The sequence below is a fragment of the Castor canadensis genome, chromosome 16 (genome assembly GCF_047511655.1).
Source record: "Castor canadensis chromosome 16, mCasCan1.hap1v2, whole genome shotgun sequence".
NCBI classification, from domain to species: Eukaryota; Metazoa; Chordata; class Mammalia; order Rodentia; family Castoridae; genus Castor; species Castor canadensis.
This window is the reverse complement of record NC_133401.1, coordinates 58,441,408-58,461,682: the sequence shown is the minus strand read 5'-3', so window position 1 is coordinate 58,461,682 and position 20,275 is coordinate 58,441,408. Positions and strand designations below refer to the sequence as shown.

The following is a 20,275-nucleotide window of genomic DNA, read 5'->3' as shown; positions in this document are numbered from 1 at the left end:
TCATAGTGGAACCCAATGTCAAAGCATAAAAACATAAAGAAAATCAAAGGCATGATTAATGTGAAATCTCATGTAGCCAATTAAAATAGTTTGTACTGATTTTCCCTTGACATCAAACCTAGAAAGAGGTGTTCTACAAAGCTCTATAAAAATATATGATATTTTCCTATGATCTTAGTATTTTCTTGGATTGCTTTATTGTGTCCCTCATTACATTTAGAATACAATGGTACTTTGTTTAAACTTTAGAATATACCAATATTATAGTGAGCAAAGTTTGAACAGCATGAGTTTTTCCCCCACACATGTTCCTTCAGAGAAAAGAAGAAATGCAAAATGAATTCTGCACCCCTTTAACAAAATTAATCTCCTCAAATGTTAGTGCCACAAAACTTCTATGATGGTTTTTCTTCCTATTTCTTGGCTCCACCCAGTGAAGCCTTACTCTCAGGTTTAGGACTTAAAGGGGGGATTTTTCTTCTGATTTTATAGCCTCACAAATGTAGGGCCACATCTGTGGTTTGCCTCCTAACAATCAATCTGGAGGGAATCACTATAAAAATATGATTATGCTCCTAAAAATAACAATGTGATGTTGCATTTTTTAATATGGAAAAAGCAGTCTTAGGTAATTTGGCATTCCTGCCAGTTGTCTGCCCATTAACCACTTCCTCCTGTACCTTTCTAAGAGCATTGCTATTTCATTGGAGGTGGTGATGTTTATAACCCTAGCAAACAAATGAAAAAACAACAGCATCAAAAATAAACAACTGCCTTTGGGAGCCTGCTTTGCAGGGGGTGGCCATTGAGATGTGAGCAAGAGATGCTGAGTGGGGCTTCTGGAAAAGCCCTTGAAAACAATTTCCCTTTCACCTTCCTCTCCTGACCTGAGACTAATAAGATTGCTGTAGCCTCAGTAGACATCTTGGAAACAGAAGGGTGAAGGCCTCACTCTGGGTGGTGGAGGGGAGACCTGGAAGGAGCCTCATTTGTAGCTTGGATTCTCCACTCTGGATAAAAAGCAATCTCCTGTTTTGTGTAAACCAATATAATAGGAATTTTGTGTTTACTGCAGCTAGAATGGATTCCCATAGATACAAGTGTCTTTTCTAATAATACTAAAATTCCCTCCTAATTTTTCAATGTATTTTTTTCTCTAAAAACAGTCTGAATGGATATATAGGGTTAAGTGGTATTGAGTTGATTTCCAGGATATGTTCCACTCCCTTCTATCTTGAATTCCTAACAGCAGCCCAGCATGTGCCACTACTAAGGGGATTTGAACCCCTGGTAATTAGTCTTCTCACCACCTCCTGTGTCCTTGTTCCTCATGCTGTAGATGAAGGGGTTCAGCATGGGGGTAACCAGTGTACATGATGGTTGCCACTGTGTCCTGGGCTGGGAATGAGTCTGGGTGTTGTATGTTGATCCCCAGGACAATGCCACAGACTATGGACAGGTGGGAGCTACATGTGGAAAATGCCTTGTGCCTACTTTTGACAGATGGACTCTGGAAGACAGCCATAGCCATGTGGATGTAGGAGACCATGATGAGCATGTGGGGGGCCATGAATAAGACCACAGCCCCCAGGAACACACCCTGATTGACAAGTTGTTTGAGCAGGCCATCTTCATGAGCAGATGAGAATCACAGTGGAAGTGTGAGATCTCCCAGGCTGAGGAGAAGAAAGTCAGTGTGCTTATGAGAAGTGTGTGGTCAAGGGAGATGAAGCTGGAGCCTACCCACGTGAGAGCAACTAGCCCCTCACAGAGCTGAGGAGTGATGGTGGTGCAATATTGCAGGGGGCTGCAGATAGCAACATAATGGTCCAGCACCATGGCAGCCAGCAGAAAGGTGAACACCCTAGCCAAGGAAATGAGGAAGTACATCTGAGTCAGACAATGGGAGTAAGTAATGGTCCATGTTCCTGCCCTGTGGTCGTTCAGGAGTTTGTGAATCAGATTGCTGTTGAAGCAGATATCCACAAAGGAAAAATTGGTGAGGAAGAAGTACATGGGGTGTCCAGGTGTGGATCAGAGCTGATGACCAAGATGATGAGTGCTTTCCCAGCCACAGTGACCATGTACATACACAGGAAGAGCCAGAAGAGGACTTGTCACTGCCCTGGGTCACTGGTGATGTCAAACAAGGGGGACACACTGACTCCCATCTCATTCTCCTCTCCCCTGGGCATCCCACTGCAGGTAGGAAGAAGCCTGGACTCGATGAAGGTTCAGAATTGGATCAAAATTCATTTGTAATGCAATAAATGAACAGCTTTCTATCTATAATCATCACAGCTTTTTGTTAAGTGCACTTATGCTAAAAACTAAACATGCAATCTTCTCTAATTCTCATTTTATAAGATATGAACTTTTATCATCCACACTTTTCTGATGAAGTGAATGAAGCTTACAGTTAAGTGACTGGCTTCTGACCACACTGACAGTAAGTGACAAAGGACTTTGACCCCAACGTGGTCTAAATGCAGATCCTGTGCACTCAACCATCCCACTGCAGAGTGGACAATCTAGTCAGTTCTCAGATGCTGTGTGCTGAGGCCACCATCATCATCACTGAGTCTTTAACCTAGATGCAGCCAGCATGTCTTCACTGCATGGCAGCTACAAGTTGAGGGGACCCAGTGGAATCTGGACATGAATCATGATCTCAAAGTGCCAATTATGGAGATAGAGCTAGTGTGAAAAGTTTTGGCAAACATTCCCAAAATATTATGATTTAACATGTGACCAGCAAGTGAACAAAGGCTAGGAAATTATGCTTAGTTCTCCTTTCTATTTTCTCCAAGACTGTTCTGGGTTTGGCCACTAATGGGTGTAACAAGTAGTGTTCCCTGCCTTGCCCAACACACTGACCAGCACGTTAGCTTGTACCACTCCTTGTTTGTTCTGGATATCCCTATGCAGCATAAAAACATGGCCACTTCCAAAGTCCCAAAATGCAGGACTTCACATGCTCAGGACTCCATCATGTGGATCCCAACTGACCAACATGGGGAAGGCTTATCTTGAATAGCAGGATTCAAGAGTGTCCAGGATGATGTCTTCCTCCAGACCAAACCACTGGTGTCTGTCACTCAGGACAATGCCAGGTTACACTGGCTTTTCTCCTCTCAGTAGCTGGCATCATCTTTCAAAATTTCCAAGGGATTACAACACTCTCTTACACAAATATCCTTAATAGAGGTTTGTCACAATAAGACTAATGTCCAGCCTTCTTGTAACTCAGTAAACCAGACCCTCTCTGACCTGAGACCCACTAACTTCACTTCTTGTGTATCCTGCCAGGCTCATGGACTTCAGTCCTTTCTGCCTTAGGGCCTTTGCTGTTATGTCCCAGCTCTTGGAACAATAACTACCACATAGGAAGTCTCAAGAAATTAGTAAAATGATAGCATGAGTGTTTACAAAGGTATTGTATACCAAAATTTACCAGTATGAAAGATAGTCATGGATGGTGACTGGGACACAGCCACAGACTGCATGAGCTCTGTGAATCAGTGACCTTGCCGAGATGCTGGAGACATGCTTGGCTGAGGTAAAGTACAAGGGAGAGTCGAAACGTTGGCACTCTGAACCCCTAGCTCATAGAAGGCTCTTCCACACCATGATTTACTAAAAGAAAAGCCAACTGCTGCCCGCCAAGCAACACCCCATAGGCCCACGGAGCCACTGTGCCATAGGCCCGCAGGATCTCCACTCCACCAGGCCCCCCACCCCTCAGGCCCACCAGGCCCTGGCTCCACAGGCCCATCAGATCTCCGCTCTGCCAGGTCCCCACTCCTCAGGCCTGCCAGGTCCCCACTATGAAGGCCAGCTGAATCTCCACTCCTACAGGCCTCCACCCTGAAGGCCCAAGAGGCTCCCACCCCAAAGGCCCACTGATCTCCACTCCACCAGGCCCCCACACCTCAGGCCTGGTGGGCCCCAGCTCCACAGGCCCGCCAATCACCACTCTGCCAGGCCTTCACCTCACAGGCCATCACAGGAAGGCTGCAAACCTGCCTAGGAGACACAGATAGGACTGGATGCTAAAGAAGTAATACCAGAACAACTAAGACTGTAATTCAACTGTTCCTGAACTGTTGATTTTTTTTGTTTGTTTTTTGCTTTCTTTCAGGGTTTGGCAGTCTGGTTTGCTGTTTCATTGTCCAGCAGCTCTCCCTATTATTTGCTTTGGTTCTCCATTTTTTTCCTTTTTCTTCTCTTTCTTTTTCTTTCTCTTTTTTTCTCCTTCTTTCTTGGTTTTATTATTTTTAGTATTGTAACTCATCTAATACTAAATTACACATAGTCCAGGGACAGAAATGGTACCAAGTGGAAATATGGGAAGACAAAAAAGGGATGGAAACCATTCTCCTCCCCAAAATAAATTAGTAGAGGATTCAGAGGGAAATGAAGAAAACAGATACCCAGATCCAGACTCCAACAAAATAAAGATAAACTATGCCAAGGAACCCAATGAAGCCCACAAGAACAATTTTGAAAGAAGAAATCCTGCAAGTAATCAATGAGAATTTCAAAGAGATGTTAGTAGACATGCTCAACCAAAATGCACAGGAGGAACTCAAGAAATTCCAACACATCAAAAATAAAGAATATGAGAAAACACAAAAACAAATGAACTCATAGGAGCTCTAAATAAACACCAAGATGAAACAGAGAACACCATAAATGCAGAGATAAAGGAATAAGGACAAAAATTGACAATATAAAAGAGGAAGTGACCCACCATACGGAAAACCTCAGAAAAAAGAATGAAACATAAATACAAAACAAAATAGAAGGCCACTCCAGCAGACTAGAATGAACAGAACACAGAATCTCAGAACTTGAAGATGAAATGGTAATTAAACAAAAAAACTGAAGAACTACTAGTCAAACAAATCAAGACCTGTGGAAGGATTATGCAAGAACTCACTGACTCTATCAAAAGACCAAACCTGAGAATAATGGGCATTGAAGAAGGAGCAGAGGTGCAAGCAAAAGGAATGTGTAATATATTCAACAAAATAATAACAGAAAATTCCCTGAATCTAGAGAAAACTATGCCCATTCAGCTATAGGAAGACAAAGCAAGCAATAAAAACAGTATGGTACTGGCACAAAAACAGACATGAAGACCAGTGGAACAAAATAGAGGATCTGGATATGAATCTACACAACTATACCCACCTCATTTTTGACAAAGGTGCCAGAAATATACAATGGAGAAAAGACAGCCTCTTCAACAAATGTTGCTGGGAAAAGTGGTTATCCATCTGCAAGAAACTGAAACTAGATCCATGTTTATCACCCTGTGCTATTATCAACTCCATATGGATCAAGGACCTAAATGTCAGACCTGAAAATCTGAAGTTAATACAGGAAGAAGCAGGAAACACTCTGGAACTAATAGTTATAGGCAAGGACTTCCTCATTAGAACCCCAGAAGCCCAGCAAATAAGAGAAAGGATGGACAAATGTAACTTCATAAAATTAAAAAGCTTCTACACAACCAAAGAAATGGTCTCTAAACTGAAGAGACCACCCACAGAGTGGGAGAAAATATTTGCCAGCTATACATCAGACAAAGCACTGATAACCAGAATATACAGGGAATATAAGAAACTGAACTCTCCTAAAATCAATGAGCCAATTAAAAAAATGGGCAACTGAACCAAACAGACCTTTCTCAAAAGAAGAAATTCAAATGGGAAAAAAGCAGATGAAAAAATGCTCACCATCTCTAGCCATAAAGCAAATGCAAATCAAAACCACACTAAGATTCTACCTCACCCCTGTTAGAATAGCCATCATCAAAAATGCCACCAACAACATGTGTTGGTGAGGATGTGGGGAAAAAGGAACCCTTGTACACTGTTGGTGGGAATGCAAGCTGGTGAAACCACTCTGGAAAAAATTTGGAGACTTCTTAAAAATCTTAAAAATCTAAACATAGACCTGCCATATGATCCAGCAATCCCACTCCTGGGGATATACCCAAAGGAATGCAACACAGGTTACTCCAGAGCCACCTCCACACTGTTTATTGCACCGCTATTCACAATAGCCAAGTTATGGAAACAACCAAGATGCCCCACTATTGATTAATGGATCAAGAAAATGTGATACTTATACACAATGGAATTTTACTCAGCCTGAAAAAGAATGAAAATTATCATTTGCAGGTAAATGGATGGAACTGGAGAACATCATTCTGAGTGAGGTCAGCCAGGCTCAGAAGACAAAAAAAATTGTATGTTCTCCCTCATTTGTGGACTTTAGATCTAGGGCAAATGCAGCAATGTGGGTGGACTTGGATCACATGACAAGGGGAGAACACATATGGGAGATAAAGGAATAGGTAGAAAACCCAAAACATGAAATCCTTTGATGTCTCCACTCCAGAGGAGCTAATACAGAAATTTTAAAGTGACAGAGGTTATCATGAGAAGGGGATCAGTAACTATTGTAAAGATCAGTTAGAAATGAATTGACTTGGGTCATAACACATGTATACATGAAAGCAATGCTAGGAGTATTTCTGTATAGCTATCCTCAACTCAACTAGCAAAAACATTTTGTCTTCATTATTAAGCTTAACTCTTTTCTTCAACAAAATTAGTGATGAAGGCAGAACAGGACCTGCCTGGAACTGAGTGGGGGATGGGGGGAGAGGGTATGGTAGGGGGCAGGGGGGCAAAATGACCCAAACAATGTATGCACAGGCATGTGAATATACGAATAATTAACAGAAAAAAAAAAGAAAAGAAAAATCTACCCTAAAGTTCATTTGGAAACACAAGAGACCACAAATAGCCAAGGCAATACTCAGCAAAAAGAGCAATGCTAGAGGTATCACAATATTCGACTTCAAACTATATTACAAAGCAATAGCAATAAAAACAGCATGATACTGGCACAAAAACAGACATGAAGACCAGTAGAACAGAACACAGGACACAGATATGAATCCACACAAATATACCCACCTCATTTTTGACAAAGGTGCCAAAAATATATGATGTTGAAAAGGCAGCCTCTTCACCAAATGTTGCTGGGAAAAGTGGTTATCCATCTGCAAGAAACTGAAACTAGATCCATGTTTATTACCCTGTACTAGTATCAACTCAAAATGGATCAAGGACCTTAATATCAGACCCAAAACTCTGAAGTTAGTACAGGAAGGAGCAGGAAATACTCCGGAAATAATAATTATAGGCAAGGACTTCCTCAATAGAACTCCAGAAGCCCATCAACTAAAAGAAAGAATGGACAAATGGGACTTCATAAAATTAAAAAGCTTCTGCCCAACAAGAGAAATGGTCTCTAAACTGAAGAGACCACCCACAGAATGGGAGAAAATATTTGCTAGCTATACATCAGACAAAACACTGATAACCAGAATATACAGGGAACTTAAGAAACTAAACTCTCCCCAAATCAAGGAACCAATAAAGAAATGGGCAACTGAACTAAACAGAACTTTCTCAAAAGAAGAAATTCAAATGGCCAAAAAACACATGAAAAAATGCTCACCATCTCTAGCCATAAAAGAAATACAAATCAAAACCACACTAAGATTTTACCTCACCTCAGTTAGAATAGCTATCATAAAAAATACCACCAACAACATGTGTTGACAAGGATGTGGGGAAAAAGGAACCCTCGTACACTGCTGGTGTGAATGCAAGCTGGTGCAACCACTCTGGAAAAAAATTTGGAGGCTCCTTAAAAATCTAAACATAGATCTGTCGTATGATCCAGCAATCCCACTCCTGGGGATAGACCCAAAGGAATGCAACACAGGTTACTCCAGAGGCACCTGCACACCCATGTTTATTGCAGCGCTATTCACAATAGCCAAGTTATGGAAACAACTAAGATGCTCCACTACTGATGAATGGGTGAAGAAAATTTGGTATTTATACACAATGGAATTTTACTCAGCCATGAAGAAGAATGAAATCTTATCATTTGCAAGTAAATGGATGGAACTGGAGAACATCATTCTGAGCAAGTTTAGCCAGACTCAAAAGATCAAAAATCATATGTTCTCCTTCATATGCAGACTTTATATAGCAATGTTGTTGGACTTGGGTCACATGACAATGGGAGAGTACATACAGGAAGTATGGGGATAGGTAGAAAACCCAAAACACGAAAGCATTTGATTTCCCTACTCCAGAGGAAACTAATGCAGAAACCTTAAAGTGACAGAGTTCAACATGAGAAGGGGATCTGGAACCAGTGTAAAGGTCAGTTAGAGATGAATCACCTTGGGTTGCAATACATTTGTACATGGAAGCAATGCTAGGAATCCCTCTGTATAGCCATCCTTAACTAACAAAAATGCTTTGTGTTTCTTATTATGCTTATGTCTTCTCATCAACAAAATTAGAGATAAGGGCAGAACAGGTTCTGCCTGGAAGCAAGGGGGGCAGCGAGGAGAGGATGGCAGCGGGGTTTGCAGTGGGGGGGGGCGAGAAATGACCCAAACAATGTATACACATGTGAATAAATAAATAATAAAAAAGACAATCATGGTGTTTCATGAGAAATGTGTGGTGTGACTAAAGACGCATTTATGGAATAACATTGGCAAGGCTGGGATGTAGCTCTGTGGTAGAGTACTTAGGTAGCATGTGCAAGCCCCTGGTTTGATCCCCAGTACTGGAAAGCAACATGAAAATAAAAAGTAAAAAGAAAAAATAATAAGTGCCTGAATCAGGTCTAAGTGAGTGGAGTGGAGAAATGATAGTGTCGAATCAGTGTTGGTGTGGTCAAATCCAAGGTCATCTGTGAACAGGAATTTTCTTGACTGTGCCCTTGAGGAGGATGACATTTGGTCTCCATGTAGACTAGAACATGTGACCACCAGAGGGAGAAAGCTGGCTCCTGTTAGCCGGACCTGGCCTCAAGTCGTATTTGGTTTGTCCCCTGCTATAGTTTGGATCAGGAATGTCTCCTCATGGCCCACATGTTAGGGGCTTATCTCTAAGGTGGTTCTATTGGGAGGTGGTAGAACCTTTAAGAGGTGTGGATAGTGGTCATGGGTTGTGCTCTTAAAAAGGATTTACTTTCAAGCCCCATCTTTTCCTCTTTTTCGCATCCTGGACATAAGGTGAATGGTTTTTGTATACCATGTGCTTCTGCCATGATGTGCTGCATCAGCACAGACCCAAAGGAAAGGTGTCAACTGATCCTGGACCTAAATCTCTATCAAACTGTTAGGCAAAATCAGATTTTTCTCTTTATAACTTGATTATCACAGGCCTTTGCTACAGTAATGAGATGCAGACTAACACTGATCCTCAATGTTTTCAAAACACTTCTCCTTGATTGATATTTAAAAAATCAAATACTTCATAGAAAATCTGGATTTCTGGCTCTTCTAGGAAAATCAGCACACCGCCTAACAATTGACTGCAATCAGGGCAGTGATCAGTTGGCAAAAGGGACTTACTAATACTCGTTGAAGGTCACTATGCAAAAAAAAAAAAAATCCCTGTGCTTAGTGTCTACACTGACTCTGTGTGTGCCTCAGGGCCTTCCTCTGTAGTTAAGTTCATGAAAGTCCCTAGGAGACAGAGAGACACAGTTAAGTGACTCCTCAGTGCAGCAGAGGAGTCACTAGGCTCTCTAGGCTGTCCCATGTCACTGCAGTGGCCTCCTGTTCTGGCACCTGGAACTACTTGGAATCCAGCTACTCACTTTCAACATGTCATCATTTCTAGGCTGTGCCTGAAGCTATTGTCATTATTTCCTTGTCTCCTAACAGTCTAGACTGAAGAAGTTTTGAAAGCTTAGCTGAAGACTTGGACAAAGTTCAGTGTTACAGAAAGTTGACTTTGATTTTAAATGCAGAATTGCTCACCTCTGCCATTTTAACCAGAAAACCAGATACAGGTTGTGTACTGTTATCCAAAATGCTCAGGACTAGAGATGTTTCAGATTTTAGATTTTGAAATATTTACATATGCAGAATGAGATAGGTGGGGGATAGGACCAAGTCTGAACACAAAATTCATTTATGTTTTAAATATATCTTATGTACATAGCTGAGGGTAATTTTATATCTTTTAATCATTTTGTGCATAATTTTGAAACAAAGTCTCAAAGTGTTGAATTTTCCATTTGTGTCTTTATGCTAGTACTCAGCATGTTTTGGATTTTGGATTTCAGATTTTTTGATTTAGGGATTCTTGACCTGTGAAGTATTTATTTGGAACCTTCAAGATGTCATAATTATAACCTGTCCTGAACTCTCCCCTCTATTCCTCTGTCCCACATGACAGTTCTTTGTGTAGTAGATAAATCATTGTTATTTATTGACCTGTTTTCCTTTGAATGATTTTTTAAAACATCTTCCTTCCTTCTCTCTCTCTCTCTCTCTCTTTCTTGCACATGCTGGCAAAAAGCACTTACTAGACTCTCAGTTAGCATGTTCAAAGACAAGGAGGATCCAAAAGAACTGAGACATGTTAGAAATTCATGAGGTATCTCAATGGTCACACAGTGCCTGGCTTGTGAAGGAAGACAGTGTGGGTATTGTGAGAGAGTAAAATATGTTTTTAAGGGGTGGTGGAGTGGCTCAAGCAGTAGAGCAACTGCATAGTAAGCATGAGGCCCTAAGTTCAAACCCCAGTACCACCAAAAATTAACTGTTTTTAAGAGTAATAGAAGAGGTGGATTTCAAAGTATTTTATATGCCTATATGGACATGTCACAATGAAACTCCTTTGTGCAGTTAATATATTTTGATAAAAATTACTTACATATATGTATATTTAAAAGTCAACATAGCTCACTGTACTGTTTACTTAAGTGAAGACATCAAATTCCCTTTCTGGCTGGGTGGGATTTTGTACCTGGAAGGAATCCTTCCCATATTGTTTCTATTCCACCTCTGCACTGTGCTGCTCATGGGAAAATTGAGGCAGAGAAAGACAGGGGAGGCTGACACTCCTAATCCCATCATGGTTTACATTTAACCTTTCTAGAATTTGATTCCTGATCAGATGGCTCTTCTTAGTTTTCCCCTTAGAGACATGGTAAGGAGCAAGGAGAGGGTGTGTTTAGTGTCTGGTTCAGTCCTGGTAAAATGGATGCCACAGGGTTGTAACTGTAGGGCTGCTGTAGCTTTATTCAGGACCACATCCACTATCTTGTAGAACACTGAGAGAATGCAACCTTGATTACCAGCCCCTCCTCACACCCAAAAGAGTATGTCTAGAAGGCCATGTGACAGGAGATGTAAACCTACTCATCTCACATTCTGGTGGTGGCAGTGACTGAGAAACTCTCCCATTCTAGTTGTCTCTCATCTTACCCAGATCCCTGAGCTAGGCTGAATTCCTTTCTCTAGATTCTGGCATTGGGGCCTTCGCCTCTGCCTCTGGGAGCTGAATGAAGGCTCCCAGAGTGACTGCCCCACAGGACTGGGGGGGCTCTGTGACTGCCCCACATGGTTGGAGGCTTTGTGACTGCCACACATGGAGAGGAGCTTTGGCAAGGGCTTTGATAGGTACGGTGAGTGCTTCTACCTGCCACCTATGGAGACCCTTGCTGGAGTATCTTCCAGCACATGGTCCCTCAAGGCTGGGCACCCACCCATCCCCAAAGCAGCCTGCTTCCTTTTGCACTCTGTTCAAAACTTGTATGGGAACTTAGATGACCCCGAGGTCACTTTTGTAGACCAATGTTGGGTTGTTGTTTGAAGCGAACTTGACCAAGTCACTGTGTGGAAGAGGAGACCCTGATTTGGGGACTTTGGGAACACAGGATCTGCATTTATCTGGGTGATGTTGGCCATGACAGGTCCACTGTACCATTTACTGGCATGTTCTTCCTGTTTCCTGTGGAGTTAATTGGTGAGGCATTACTCTCAGGCACTGACTGAATAATATCTAAAGGCGCTTAGCTGATTAATATGTGTAAGGATTTTCCCCATGCATTATCTGACTTATGTTCTGCAACCCTATACAGTCCAGGGTAGGACAGCAAGTGTGATCACCCCATTAGTAATTAGGGCAAAAACTAGCAAGTTTGGGAAAGGATCACATGGCTACAGACATATTGGAAGTGTCCTCTCTTTTCTCACTGCTCTGTCGTGTGGGCACAGTACCAGGGGTCCTGGGAGGCACAGTCTGATCTTCTTAACCTCTGACTGGATCATAATCTTATTTCATGTATGTGAGTGTGTGTGTGGGGGAGGTTATTGCCCCCATCATAGAGGGAACCCTCACAGCTCCTGATTACAGGCAGTTCGCCAGGGAGTTTGTCTGTGTTCTGCAGATCCCAAATGAGTCAGCTTCCCTAGGGCCTAAAGAAGAAAGAAAGGGGACTGGTGTTGATATTGGCAGTCAAGGACATGAGTTTTTCCTATTGGGAGTTTTAAAGGATAGTTCAGGTCTCTGTTGGGATGGGGTTTCTATAGATCTGCTTTCTCTATTGTTCTTTCTTTTCTAAATATTTTCTGACTTGTTTTTATTCTCATTAAAGGAGTAGGAAGGAAGTGAAAGAACATGGATCCTAATTCAAAGCAGACTTAACTTATCCTCTGATTATTCTGAATATGTATATCTGAAGTTGGTTGGGTGACAAAAGATGTTGTAAAACCAACTGATACACAATGGGGTAGACAGTGCCAAGAAATGGACAGTGGTCTATATTAGACTCAGAGTGAGTATTTGAAATTACGATTCTCAATCCTCTTGTTCTTTGTTGAGACCAGAACACACCTTTCTGGTCTCCATCTGAGCTGACTCTAAATACCATTTTGTCAGACATTATTATTACATCTGCAGCTGTACTTAGGTAGGTAGGCTCTATTGACCAGAGCCTGGTAATTTTGTGATAAAAATCTCTCATGCTGTTCTGGTCAAAGAATTAGAAGCCACATGCATATGATTTGTTCTGATTCTGATACCGCCTGAGCTTTACTCCTTTATGAGATAAAATTTGGTAAAGATATGAGGATGACCTTCCTGACTGGGTAGCATGAATCATGTTGCTCAGAAGCTCATTGGTAGTATGCTCAGCCTTGGTCTTTGTAACAACTTTAAGTATACAGTCCAGAAGCCTCCAGCTTTTCCTTGTCCTGGCCTACAGTTGCCACAACAAGGGGTCCTTTGCTTGATGTGAGAGTCAGCACCCCCCAACACTTTACTGGATGAGGAATGAGGTGGGTAGAAAAATAAGCAGATTTTTTTTTTAAGTACTGGAGATTGAACCCAGGGCTTTGTGCCTACTAGACTGACACTCTACCACTTGAACCATGCCTCCAGCCATTTTGTTTGTATTTTCTTTTGAGAAAGGGTGTTACTAACTTTCCCCAGGCTGTCCTTGAACTTGAGGTCTTCCTTCCTCTGCTGCCTTAGTAACTGGGATTCCAGATGTGTGCTTATACATCCAGCAGAAACCTCTTTTTTTCTAGCATTTATGGTTTTTTTTTAGTCCATAGGGCTTAGATTATTTTAAGAGTCTGCCAACGTCTGACACATCATCTTTATCTATCCCCAGGATGGGTAATGCAATTAGTGCTTCTGGAAATTAGTCAGAGGAAGATTCTTTCAGAGGGCGTGATGGTTAATCTTGATGGTAACTAGATTGGGTTGAGATGTGCCTAGGAGATTAATAAATCACATCTCTGTGTGCATCCATGGGGGCATTTCCAGAGAGGATTAATTTAGGGAGAAACACCCATCCTGAATTCTAGCAGCACCATCCCGAAGGCTGGGGGCCCTGATGGAATAAAAGGGGGAAGAAGGAGGAAGCCAGCAAGTGTAGGCACTTTCTATTTCTTCTTCCTGGCCACCATAAGGTGAGCTGCTGTGGTCTGTCATGTCCTCTGTGCCATGACTGAATGAAACCTCTGAAACCATGAATCAAAATAAATCTTCCCTCCCTTGAGTTGTTTCAGGTGTTTGTCACTGTGATGAACAACCTTATTACAAACACAGTAGCCATGGCACATCCGGGAAGATTTTCTTCCAGTCTGTCACCTCACATCCTAACCCATTCTAGGCTTTGCCACTGAGCTCTCTATGTCAACCTTATGAGATCATCACAATGGCCACTGTAGCATTGTCCCTCCATATCCACCAGGCACTGCTTTCAGAAGCCTCTGCAGATATCACAATCTCCAGATGCTGAAACCCCTTAGATAAAATTGGGTAGGATTTGCATATAAACTGCAACATCCCCCTGCATACTTTAAATCATCTCTAGTTTACTTGTGGTTCCTAATGCAAGGTAAATCTAGGTAAATAGTTGTTATCCTGCAATTTCCAGGAAATAATGACAAGAAAAAAATTTGTACATGTTCAGTACAGACACTTTTTTCTTTTTGAATATTTTCCATTTTTTTGTGTGCTTCTGTGATGTGAGGCAACAGACACACAGGGACAACTGTTTGGGACAGCCTTTCCCATTATATTGCCACAGATGACTAAAATCCATGTCTCTTGTGGTTCTTTCTGAGTGTAATAGTTTTTCAATCTTGCCTTTGATTTTTGAGTTCTTAACCTTTTGAAGAATCTTGGTCGGAGATACAGCTGGGGGCTCACACCTATAATCCTAGCTACTCAGGAGGCAGAGATCAGGATTGTGGTTTGAAGCCAGCCCAGGCAAATAGTTTCTGAGACCCTGTCTCAAAAACACCCATCACAAAATAAGGCTGGTGGAGTGGCTCAAGGTGTAGGCCCTGAGTTCAAGCTCTAGTACATAAAAAAAAGTCTTGGTCTGGTATTTTGAACAATGACCTTATATTCTTGTATTTGGTGTTCTATGACTTTTTTTCATGATTAGACAATTAGTATGATTTTTGGTGAATAATTTCACAGAGGTGAAGTATCCTTATGACATCACATCATAGATACATGATATGAGTGTTAATTATCACAGATGATGTTAACCTTTATCACCTGGTTAAGGTGATATTTACTGTGAAGATTATAGATGCTTTTTTATAAGTGTTGGCTTCAAGACCCTAAGTCCAGGTGTCTGTCAAGAGCAGAGGAGTGTGTTAAGCTTCACACGCTGATGGGTAGGGGAGTAGCAGAAAGAACCTACAGGCACTTATGTGGACATCTCTTGTAGGGAAAGTATATCTCAAATATTTTCACAGAACTACTGCTAAAACAAAACTGAAGAGATAAGAATACTTGATTTATGAAGTCATGTTCCCACAGGTACCAAGATGGGTTGTAGGAGTTCATACACTGCAGTAGCCCTGGTGAAACATATGCTGCATATGTCTGTGGGCTATGAGTAGTGAAGGAGTTGATACAAATGCACAATCATAAGGGTTTTGTAGAATCGTGGGAGTCTTGTAGCAGAGAATGAGCAAAGAAAGAGGGAGAGAATTCAGAAAGAGCTGTGCTGGGAGAGATGAGCATGAAGTTAGTGAGAACAGTTCGAGGCCCCATTGTTTTAGGCGTTCTACTTGAAGGGAAAAATATTTGAGAATACCTTGGCCTCTTCCATGTTTTCTGTGAGACTTGGTTGACAGATATATTCAATGTGTTAGGAGGATTAATGGAGTCTGTGTTTAGGATAGAGATGTACAGAGATAGGAAGGAGTTGAGAATCCACGAATGAGACACCCCCACCCCTACCCCCTCCATGATGCTCAAGCTGGAATGGAGGTCAGAATTAGCAAGTAAGCAGGTGAAGTCAGGAAGCTGTTGATGGGGAAGACATTGAGGACCTATCACACAGGAGAGTGAAAGAAATTGAGGATGGAGAGCAGTACTAGGCAAGAAGGTCAGTAAAGCAAGGGCTACTTAGGACTGATCTAAGGTGATCCAGGTGAGCACTCTCTGGATGTCAGAACAGAAGAGGTGGGATGTGACCTTGTTGACACTTACACTTTACATGTAGAACAAGAAAGAAGCTTAGCATGCTGGACACTCAACCTTCTACAGTGAACCAACTTAGGACATGGAATCAGAAGTTCTGGGTTCCAATTTTAATCCTGCAGTTAATTATGACCTGATGTCCCTAAGGTGATATAGTAATTCCAGACACTTAAGATTTGAGGGAATCTGATTCCTGAAGCCTATGTAAAAGTGAAGGGACACCAAGAGATCCACATGAAGAACCGCTGCCATCCAAATGATCTGGTTGCCTGTTCCTGACCAGTACCTGTGCTGAGTAACAAAACACCAAAAGGTTAGTTAGGCACAGTGGGCATGCAGTGGGTAGTGTTCTGAGCTGTGAGATATAGAGAATTAAGCCTGGGGCAGAGGAAGAATGGCATAACGTGACAGCGAATGAACCCTCAGAGTGGGTAAGAACTTTCTGAAACCCAACAGCTACTGGTTTGTGTCCCAAGGCAAGAAAACCTGTGTCTGTCACCATGATCACTGTAGCAATTCCTTATCTGAGATCATGGGGGAAGGTGAGTCTGAGGAGTGGCAGCTCTAAAGTCCTCTGAAATTTCTGTATCAGTATCTTAGCCATTTTCTTAGGGCATGGTAGGCCCTTCTAAAGACAGTGTACATGTGGATATGTCTGATCCTCAGTTGTTGTTGTTGTCTCTATAGTGAGTATGTTATAGTCATCCTTTATATAGACAACAAATTACTGGTTATGGGACTATAAGCACCTGTTAGTCTCAAATATTAAATGAACAAACCCTGTGCCATGGCCCATGCCAGTAATCCAGCTGCTCTGCAGGGGGAAATCCAGAAGATCACAGTTTGAGACCACCTGGGCAAAAATATTTAATAAACTATCTCAACCAGTAAAAAGCTGGCATGGCGGCACATGTCTGCTATCCAGCTGCTAGGGAAGTATAAGTTGGAGATTTCTTCCCAGGCCAGCTGGGACATGAATATGTAACCCTAATGCAAAAACACCCAAAGGAAATGTTCTTGGAGTATGGCTCAGATGGTAAAGCATCTTCCTAGCAAGCACAAGGCCCTGAGTTCAAGCCACAGTACCATGATCAGATGACACTACTTACAGGAATAGCCACTAGTGAGATTTACAGCAATCTGGGGCTCACTTTCTCTTTTTACAAAGAAGAACAAATGTAAGTTGTTCAGGAGCCCTCTTAGCTGTACACTTCTAAGATCTGAGGATAACCTTTCCTAGGGCTCCTTTCACGTAACTATTCCCCAAACTGTAGAGGAAGGGACTGACCAAAGGTGACACTGTTTTGAAGATGACAGTGGGCACTATGTCCTGTACTGAGTAGGGGGATGAATGCTGCATATATGCACCATGATTGCCCTGTAGAAGAGGGAGACCACAGGGAGGTGAGACCCACATGTGGACAGGGCTTTCCATAATGCCACAGGCAGATGGCAACCTCAGTACAGTGGAGATGTAGGCATAGAAAACAATGATGCATGTAAATGGAGTCACAAATACTACTCCAGCCACAGTAAAGACCAAAAAGTCATTGATAAAAGTATCAGAACAATAGAGCTTTAGAATTGGGTAGGGGTCACAGAAGAAGCAGTGCACAGCATTGTGGGAACAAAAGGTAAGTTGCAGTAGACAAGTGTGTGAGAGAGCATGTAGGTTTGCAGTGACCCAAGATATGGTCGCGAGGACACAGAGACTCAGCCTCATGATCATGTGTAGTGGAGTGGACAACAGATGGCTCTGTAGTGGTCACAGGCCCTAACACTCAGGAGGGAACTGTCCATGTTGATGAAAGTGGTGAAGAATTAGATCTGGGTCATACACTCCATGTAAGAGATGTGCTTGTTGCCCATTAGGTGATTCACCAGCATGTTGGGGACAGTGAATGATGAAAAGTAGATGTTGACACTGGAGAGGTTGGCAGAAATAAGTACATGGGTGTTACAGTTGATGGCCAAGATGACAGTGTTCCCAGTGACCGTAATCAGGTACATCCCTAAGAACAGCCCAAAGAGAACCTCTTCCTGCTCTGCTTTTCCAGAGAGTTCCAGGAGGAGGAACTCTGTGCTTCTAGTCTGATTGTTCCCATTCATGTCTTGGGGAAAAAGTGGTATTATATAGTGAGTTCATATGCCAACATTTGAGTAAAAACATCTTAAATAGTTTGCAGAGATCATACATTGGTTAAGATTGTCTGGATTACTTTATTGTATAACTCTAGAAAAAATGTGGCTAGTTTTAATAGGTTTTCTTACAAATGTCTATAAAGTCTACTCATGATTACAGAATAGGTAGGTACTTTCTCCTCCTGCTTCTTCTCTTTCCTCCTTCACTTCTTCTTCTTCTACTTGTGAAGCAGGTTAGAACTCAGGGTCTCATGCTCTACCACTTGAGCCACTCCTCAGCATTTTTGTTTGCTTCAGTTTGTTTCCCAGATAGGGTTTTATGCTTTAGCCCAGCTAGCCTTAGACTATGATCCTCTTACTGCTGCCTGCTTAGTAGCTGGGGATGGCAGGTGTTTGCCAACACCATTCCCATGCATGATTCTCTATAAGTTCTTTCTTGTACAATGTTTACATTAGTCTAATATTTGCAGCTTAATATGTCACTTAATTGATGAGGAAACTAAAAATTGGGCAGTTAGGTGATCTATCCAAATTCACAGAGCTAATAAATGTTAGGTTTTTAAAAGTAAATTTAAGTTCTTTTTCCTTTATGCTATATTAAGTATCATTAGTTGAAAATTAGCCATGGGCAAATGCTCTACCAAGAGCCATACTATAACCTGATGATTTCATCTGTGACTTTTCTTTTTTCTTAGAATTTGGAACATTTGGGGGCTTTGATAGATCTTTCAGTGTGCATCCTCAGCACATTATCTGTCATTGAGATGGCTTCCCATTTGTGCTAGACATGGTGGTGCACCCTTGGAATCCTAAGGAAGTGGACATCGAGGGGATTGCAGTTAAAGACCCACATGACAACCAACATGCTGGGTATGGTGGTTCACACCTCTAATACAACAATGTACAAGGCATATGTTCGAGGCAGGCTCTCGATTTATCTGAAAAATAACTAATGCAAAAATTGCTGGGGGCATGGCTCAAGTGTGAGAGCACCTGCCCAGAATATATAAAGCCCTGATTTCCAACTCCAGTGCTATAAACCAAACCAAAACAAAAGGCCTTCACCTTAACTCACAGCTCTTGGTCTGCTGACTGTCTTGCCCTGCCTTTGTCTTCCTTAAGCCACCTTAGGTAAGAAGGAAGGCTTCAAGAAAACCGAACGTTTTTCTTTTCAGTTTGAGAAATTTTGTGCAACTATGTGTGCGAAGCTATTTTGCTAGGTAAGTAGTTACTGGGTCAGCTTCCTGTGGAATTTTCCTGGGACCACCTAGCTATTCTACCTATTCAACAGGCTCAAATCCAGAGCCATAAGCATGCTGGGCAAGAACTCTACAAAAGAGCTCGGTGTGCAGCCACGTATTAGACAGAAGCTTCCCATTCTCCTCTCCCTACCTCTCTGACAAACACCATTTTTTTTTGCAGTGCCTGGAAGGAAACCCAGGGCCTTGTGAATCCTTGGCTAGTACTCTACAACTGTGCCACATCTTCAGCCACTATTCCTTCTGCCTTTAGGATGTTGAGTATTAAAACTCAGAAAAGTGTGAGGCAGGAGGATAGGGAAGCATAGGCTGATAGAGAAGGGATAAATGGGTGCTAATCCAAGTTCTGCCTTAGGACATGCCCCTATCCCTACCTAGTACCTGCCCCCTTCATGAAGCATCTAGTTGGGAATGGAACCCCCTGCTGTGATCAATACACTAAAATCAGTAGCATTTCTATATACAATGAACAAGCTGAGAAAGGAATGAGAAAAACAGTATCATTCACAATAGCTTCAAAAATATTTTTGTTTTATTTATTTATTTAGAGACAGAGTCTCATTGTGTAAGCCAAGCTGGCCTTGAACTCTCAAGCCTCCTGTCTCAGTTTTCCAAGTGCTAGGATCACAAGTGTGTTCTACTGTGCCTGGCTATAAAGTATAATTTTAAGCCGGGTGCTTTTGGCTCATGCTGGCAATCCTCTTAACTTGGGAGTTATTATGAATAACTGTGATTGGTCTAAGTAAGGCCCACACTCTTGGAGGTAACACTCCTTTACTTGCTTTTCTTCTTCCCTATGACTCTCCTACCTGTGTCTAGCAGCTTTAGTCACTTCCTCACTTCCTGGGGAGCCCTCAGCATCAATGACAGAACCATCCCTCAGCCCCCTATTCTTCAGCTCTCCATGGAGAAGCTGAGCAGGGATGGCGCTTTCCTCCTGGATGGAGGCTCTGTGAGTAGTTTGACTTCCTGATCTTCTCACTGTACCACTATTCCTTTTTAGCATTT

The 20,275-nt window shown here is 42.1% G+C and overlaps 2 pseudogenes; both read right to left on the bottom strand.

Moving 5' to 3' along the window:
- Positions 1-1,229: 1,229 nt before the first annotated feature.
- Positions 1,230-2,195, bottom strand: LOC109680835 (olfactory receptor 1D2-like; annotated as a pseudogene).
- Positions 2,196-17,079: 14,884 nt separating this feature from the next.
- LOC109680838 (olfactory receptor 1F1-like) lies at positions 17,080-17,975 on the bottom strand (annotated as a pseudogene).
- Between the last annotated feature and the right edge of the window lie 2,300 nt (positions 17,976-20,275).